Below are 7792 nucleotides of genomic sequence, written 5' to 3' on the forward strand. Positions count from 1 at the left end.
ACTCGTGCCAAAGCCTAATGGCTCATGGCGCACATGCGTTGACTTTACAGATCTAAACAGAGCCTGTCCCAAAGACAGCTTTCCTCTTCCTAGCATTGACCAGCTTGTCAATGCCACTGCAGGTCATGCACTTTTAAGCTTCATGGATGCGTACTCGGGATACAACCAAATCCCGATGTATGAACCGGACTAAGAACATACCTCGTTCATTACTGATCGAGGATTATACTGTTACAAAGTAATGCCTTTTGGTTTAATAAACGCAGGTGCGACTTATCAAAGGCTAGTGAATATGATGTTCGCAGATCTTATTGGAAAGACAATGGAGGTATATGTTGACGATATGCTTGTAAAGTCGCAACATGCGGAAGATCATATTACGCACTTGCAGGCCATGTTCGACATATTGCGGCGATACAAGATGCGTCTAAATCCGTTGAAATGCGTCTTTGGAGTGGGTTCCGGAAAGTTCCTTGGTTTTATGGTAAATCAGCGAGGAATAGAAGCCAATCCTGCGAAGATCAGGGCATTAATTGAAATGCCGTCACCAACTAAGCCAAAGGAGGTTCAAAGCCTCACGGGTAAAGTCGCGGCTTTAAACCGCTTCATATCCAGATCCTCTGACAAGTGTAAAGAGTTTTTCCAGACTTTGAAAGGAAACAAAAGGTTTCAATGGAACGAAAAATGCGAGCAGGCTTTCCAAGCTTTAAAAACGCATTTAGGGCAACCTCCAGTTTTATCAAAACCGTTGTCCGGAGAAGTTTTGTCTATTTATTTGGCCGTCTCCGAATACGCGATTAGTTCAGTACTAATCCGCGAGGACCAAGGACGCCAACACCCGGTGTATTACGTCAGTAAGCGATTATTAGACGCCGAGACGCGTTATCCTCAAATGGAGAAACTAGCCTTCGCCTTGATAATATCCTCAAGAAAATTGCGACCTTATTTCCAGGCTCACAGCATTGAAGTTTTGACAAACTTCCCCTTAAGACAGGTTTTGGCGAAACCAGAAGCATCGGGGAGATTGTTAAAGTGGGCAATGGAGTTAAGTCAGTTCGACATCAAGTATAAACCGAGAACTGCGATCAAGGGGCAAGCCTTGGCAGATTTTATACTTGAATTCCCAAGCACCGAGGTGGCAGTTGTAGAGGGTGGAAATGACATTGTCGTGGCAAGCAAAGAAGTATGGACATTATATGTCGATGGAGCCTCAAATAATGAAGGTTCTGGCAGCGGGGTCTTGCTAATCAGTCCCAATAACTTCAAGGTACACGCTGCTTTACGTTTTGAATTCTCTGTATCTAACAATGAAGCCGAGTATGAGGCTTTAATCGCAGGTCTGAAATTGGCCCTCGAGATGAAAGTCGAGTATCTACAAGCTTTTAGCGACTCTCAAATCGTGGTATGCCAAGTGAATGGAGAATACCTAGCAAGAGGCGGAAGATTGGTTAAATACTTAGCCATCGTTCGTGAAATAATGCAGAAGTTCAAACATGTAGTTGTGTCTCGAGTACCGCGTGCTCAAAATGCCCACGCAGACGCATTGGCCCGACTGGCCTCCACCAGAGAAGCCGAATTACTCGATGTAATTCCGGTAGATGTATTGGCTCACCCAACCATAGATCGAGAAGTGATCATGGAAATCGATGATGTCCAGAAGATTACCTGGATGACTCCTATCCTCGCATACCTTGACAAGGGGCTCCTACCTGATGATAAAATAGAAGCACGGAAATTGCGACAGCGAGCAGCCCGTTATGTGATATATGACCAGAGTTTGTATCGCAGAAGTTTTAGTCAACCACTTCTCAAATGTATCAGTGGAGAAGACTGCGGTTACATACTGCGTGAAGTACAAGAGGGAATTTGTGGCAATCATACTGGAGGTAATTCCCTTGCCTTAAAAATTATGCGGCAAGGGTATTACTGGCCAACACTGCGACAAGATGCCCTCGCATTTGCAAAAAGGTGTGATAGATGCCAGCGAATAGCCACTTACACACACCAGCCCCCGAGTAACCTCCATTCTATCACGAGTCCCTGGCCCTTTGCAATATGGGGGATCGATTTAATCGGCGAGTTACCCAAGGGAAAAGGCGGAGTCAAATATGCTGTGGTCGCAGTTGATTACTTCACCAAGTGGGCTGAAGCAAAAGCACTCGCAACCATCACTGCAACGAAATTACGCGAGTTCGTCTACACCTCCATCATTTGTCGTTTTGGTATTCCGCATAAACTCATTTCGGACAATGGAAAACAATTTGACTGTAAAGAGATGCGACAGCTATGCGACGATCTGGGGATTAAAAAAGCTTTTTCCGCAGTTGCTTACCCGCAGAGTAATGGACAGACTGAAGCAGTTAATAAGATAATTAAGCACACCATAAAGGGAAAATTAGAAGGTCGCAAAGGGGCTTGGCCAGATGAATTATCGCAAGTCCTATGGTCCTATAATACGACCCCTCGATCTACAACTGGCGAAACACCTTTCTCACTTTCTTACGGGTGCGAGGCCATGCTGCCAGTTGAAGTTGGGGCAGGTTCCCTACGCAGGGATATTTTCAATATCTCGCAGAACAACGAGAACCAGCTATTCTGCCTTGACCTTTTGGAGGAAAAGCGTGATAAAGCGCACCTACAAAATGCGGCTTATCAACAGGGAACCGCAAGGTACTTTAACTCCAAAGTGAAGGTAAAAACCCTGCGAGCAGGAGACTTGGTCCTTAGAAGAGTAATGCCAAACACCAAAATCCCGTCGCATGGGGTTTTTGGGGATAATTGGGAAGGACCATACCTCATCGCAGATCAAATTGGTGAGGCAACTTATCGACTCGCAACACTCGATGGAACCGCGATTCCACGAGCATGGAATAGCGAGAGCTTGAAATTTAATTATCAGTAGTAGTCGCATTATTCGATTATGTTAATTCGTGTACTTATACTTAGATATTTTTTGTTCAACAAGAAAAAATCCTAAGTATAGGGGGATATATGCCCGAATGTACTATTGATTATATGAATAAAATTACTTGCTAAATTTTCAAGTGATTTTAAATTTAGTTTACCAACTTTGCAAATTAATTTTCCTACTTATTACACCAAGCTGTAATTAAAGTCGCAAATGTATATAAAATTGCGATTACACCGAGCTGTAATCAAAGTTAAAAATATATATAAAATTGCGAGTACCCGTGTACTGCGTAAATATTAAAGGATAAGCTATCCCCGCGAGGATAGAAATTTGTCCAAAAGAGAAGGTAAATTCGTCTAAGTACAGAAGTGCGAATACCCTTGTACCGCATAAAAAAAAAGAAGTGAAATTAAAAAACAACATAAATCAGAAGATAATCAAGCGTCTGGAGCAGCAGGAGTACTCGCGTCAGGAGCAGTCTCGTCCGCGACTTTGCTGACGACCTCATTCTCGACTTCTTCAGCATGTACGCCTTCGACCTCGTCCAGAAGGTTGCCTCCCCCACCTTGAGTCTGGGTAGGCGACATGGCACGAAAGGCCTCAGCCATCTCAGCAGCTTCAGCTCCAAGAAGAGAGAAGTCGAAGTCGGGGACTTTGGAAAGAGTGGTGTAGATATAATCAAACACAGCCTGATCGTACTGCTTCTTCCCATTCTCTTTCTCAGCCTCCAAATCGCGAGCCATCTCAGCGATCGTTGTCTGCGACTTCTTGGCCTCGAGCTCCGCCTGTTCTTTCGCCCTGCTGAGTTCCTCGAGCTCCTTCTCCTTGGCCTTGTTGAGTTCCTCAAGCTCTTTCTCCATCCTCGCCACATCCTGCTTCAGCTTTTTTATATTCTCCTGAAAATGAGCGTTCTGCCTCTTCAGCGAGTCGGCTTCCTTCGAAGGAGTAGCCGCAGCTTTTATGAACAAAGCCATGGACTGCGCGGCCAGTTCAGTGGATCGAGTAACGAGATCCTCGTAAGGGATCTCAGCCAGGAACTTTTCCTGCATGGCCAAGAAGTCGCGAGCGCGAACAGGAGGGTGAATGACGACTTTCTTCCCCTTATCCTGAGTGGTCTTGGCCAGCTTCTTGGAAGAGTCTGCGACAAGCGAAGCCATCACATCGCTCTTCCTCTTCTGGGCAACGACCGGCGAAGTCGTCGCTGTTCCACCCTTTGGCTTGATCTTCAGGACAGGGGCAGACTTCAGAAAAGTCATATCTGCGAACATAAATGAAAGATAAGTAAAAAAAAAAAAAAAATCACAATTCTACCCGTCAGTTTATAACAAAAGACGAGTTACCTGAAATTTGTCGAGGAGTTTGCTTAGAAAGATGCTTGTCTATTCGCTCTTGCTGCTTCTCGGATGGTTCTTTGTATACTGGCTCCCGTTGAAGACTTGCGTTCTCGGGAATCAGCTGATGTTCTCGCAACTTCGCAGTTGTGCACAATAATTGCCAGTCGCGATCTTGTACCGGAAGGTGATAACTCTATGGTATAGAGTTAATTTTTATGCTTTTAAACTAAAGTATTGTAAGGAGAGTAATGAAAATGTGTTTATTTTGCTTAATTTTAATTAGTTTTAGTGTTATTTTCTATTTAGTAATCTAATCTTTAAGTTTTGTAAATATTGATATTGTTGGGTGTGTTTTTCCAATTAACTGTGCTTATTTTGTTGAAAAAGGAGGAATTAAATTGACAGGTAAAAGAGAAAGAAGCAAGGAAGAAAAGGAGTACAAGCTGGAACTGGGTTGATTGCTGAAGCGATGCTAAAGCAATGCTGAGTGAATTCAGCATCCTGGCAGTGACGTGGAAACACGAATTTCACTTATCCACCTCAGCAATTTCGGTCCAATCATTCAAATTGCATCAGCTAGCTGACATGGAAGAAAGAGGTCTCACCCTAGTGGGCCAAAGTGGAAAAGTTTGGGCTTCTATTTTGGGTGAGGAGGTTGGTACCCTAAAAACCCAACATCAAAAAGAAAAGAAAAGAGGAAGTACACAAGAATCATCTTCATCAATTTTTAGTACTTGAGCAGCTGCATATTTTTTCTAGAGGAGTTTTAATTGCAGCAGGAAGTACACGAAGAAGAAGGAAGAGGGGACCAAGCCTAGTGTTTGAATTTTCTTTTACCCTTTCTTGATAGTCTTCTTTATTTTTCTCTTGGTTATTGTTGTTTGTACTTAGTATTCAAAACTTTTTTTAGATTGTAGTTTGGGCAGCAGCCATGGATGTAGTATTTTTAGCTTGGATTTTAACTTTTTATTTGAATATGAGCTAAGCTTTTGAGGCTTGAATGACTATGAACTTCTAAGTTGGGTTTGATTAAATTTTAAGCTTACTTTAGTATTTGTTTGCCTTTGTTCATTCAAGTGAGTTTCATTTTAATTGATTGTTGTTTCTTGGCCATGAATAACAATTTGCTAAGCTAGATCTTGTACCGGAAGGGCTAGATCTAGTAGTTCAACTTGAATGAAGCAAGTGAAAACCTAGACTTAGGCTTTTCTTTGTAAGTGGGATAGGAATATTTCATTTGCCTTGCATAACTCACCAAATTAATGTTTGAATAGTGTTCTGCTTGCTGGTTTGATATAGGAATATATTAAGCTAAATGGTAGAATTGAAGTTGTGAGTGTTGGAAAATTCTCACAAGCCTAGAGGAATTTGTTGTTATCTCTGTGCAGAATGCTGAAGTAATGCTGAACCAATGCTGTACTGACTGTAAAAAAACCTGACTAGAAGGAATTAGTTATTCAAGCCATTTTTGCCATATTATATTTTTTATCTTGCAACCAATTTGTTTTCTAGTAGCAGTAGTTTAATTCTAGCAAGTTTAATTCATGTCATTTTTAATTTTGAATCATTACTCAACCATTTGCATATTATTTCTTTTTATTTTAAGTTGTAATTAGTTGATTTTATATCAAACTTTGTTTGCAATCCCTGTGGAGACGATCTTACTTATCACTTTATTACTTGTGTGACTGCGTATACTTGCGTATAATAATTTTCACAACAAGTTTTTGGCGCCGTTGCCGGGGATTGAAACTAAAAATTGTGTATTATCAACTATTTTGCAATTTATTTTCTGGTTTAAAGTTTTAATCCTATTTTGGTGCGCTGAATTTTTATTTTTCAGGTGTAAACTAGTGTATGAACGAGCAAGAAGAAGACCTTGAACTTGCTCCTATTGACCCCGAAATTGAACGCACTTTCAGACAAAGGAGGAAGGAACAAAAGGCTAGAAAACGCTGCAATATGGCCGATGGGTTTGAAATTGGGGGTGCTCATAATGAAGCCAATCCTATTGCTTTGGCCGATGATAGAGCCCGAGCAATAAGAGAGTATGCAGCCCCTATGTTCAATGAGCTAAATCCGGGTATTGTGAGACCCGAAATCCAAGCACCTCACTTTGAGCTCAAGCCCGTGATGTTTCAAATGCTCCAAACGGTTGGTCAATTTGGTGGGTCGCCAACGGAAGATCCTCACCTCCATATTCGCTCATTTTTGGAGGTGAGTGATTCTTTCAAGCTACAAGGAGTAAGTGAAGAGGCTTTAAGATTAAAGTTGTTCCCATTTTCCTTGAGGGATCGGGCTAGAGCATGGCTTAACACTCTTCCTCCCGATTCGGTGACTAATTGGAATGACTTGGCTGAAAAATTCTTGAGAAAGTACTTTCCTCCAACAAGAAATGCAAAGTTTCGAAGCGAGATCATGTCTTTTCAACAATTGGAAGACGAGACTACTAGTGATGCATGGGAAAGATTCAAGGAGTTGTTAAGGAAGTGCCCACACCATGGTATTCCTCATTGTATTCAACTTGAGACATTTTACAATGGTCTCAATGCGGCCTCTAGGATGGTGTTGGATGCTTCCGCTAATGGAGCCATTCTCTCCAAGTCTTACAATGAAGCTTTTGAGATTTTGGAAAGGATAGCTAGCAACAACTATCAATGGTCAACTAATAGAGCTCCTACAAGCCGAAAAGTAGCGGGTGTTCTTGAAGTAGATGCTTTGACCGCTCTAACCGCTCAAATGGCCTCAATGACCAACATTTTGAAGAATATGAATATGGGAGGAAGTGTACAACCAGCCGGTGCCATTCAAAGGGCAGAAATCTCTTGTGTGTATTGTGGTGATGGACATACTTTTGAAAATTGCCCCTCAAATCCAGCTTCGGTGTGCTATGTGGGTAATCAAAACTTCAACCGCAACAACAATCCATACTCAAACTCCTACAATCCGGCATGGAAGCATCATCCAAACTTTTCATGGGGAGGTCAAGGGGCAAGTTCAAGTGGAGCACAAGGACAAGGAAAGCAATCATTCCCACCGGGTTTCTCTCAACAACCAAGACCTCAACAACCTCACCAACCTCAAGGCTCTCAAACTAGTTCTTTGGAGAGTTTAATGAGAGACTATATGGCCAAGAATGACGCTGTAATTCAAAGCCAAGCAGCATCTCTTCGGAATCTTGAAGTTCAATTGGGGCAATTGGCCAATGATTTGAAGAATAGACCACAAGGCACCTTGCCTAGTGACACCGAAAACCCAAGAAGAGATGGCAAAGAACATTGCAAAGCGGTAACCTTGAGAAGTGGAAAAATAATTGAGTCAAATGTGGCTGCAACAGGCAGTAAAGAGCCCTCTTCAATCCAAAAAGAGGGGGAAATGAAGAAAAAACCAGCAACTTCAGCTGCTGAAATTCCCCCAGTAGTTACAGCATCCAGTCAGCATTCTGCTGCAGAAAAGCCTTTGCAAAAGCCACCTCTACCATTTCCTCAACGGTTCAAGAAGCAACAAGACGATGGTCAATTCCGGAGATTTCTTGATGTTCTAAAGC

At 42.3% G+C, this 7792-nt stretch overlaps 1 non-coding gene across 1 annotated transcript; it reads right to left on the minus strand.

Annotated features, from left to right (window-relative positions):
- Positions 1 to 6645: 6645 nt before the first annotated feature.
- Positions 6646 to 6752, minus strand: LOC133033808 (small nucleolar RNA R71). The gene has a single exon (XR_009685871.1). It is a non-coding gene; the product is annotated as a small nucleolar RNA R71 (small nucleolar RNA).
- Between the last annotated feature and the right edge of the window lie 1040 nt (positions 6753 to 7792).

This window comes from Cannabis sativa, chromosome 1 (assembly GCF_029168945.1).
Source record: "Cannabis sativa cultivar Pink pepper isolate KNU-18-1 chromosome 1, ASM2916894v1, whole genome shotgun sequence".
Classification (NCBI taxonomy): domain Eukaryota; kingdom Viridiplantae; phylum Streptophyta; class Magnoliopsida; order Rosales; family Cannabaceae; genus Cannabis; species Cannabis sativa.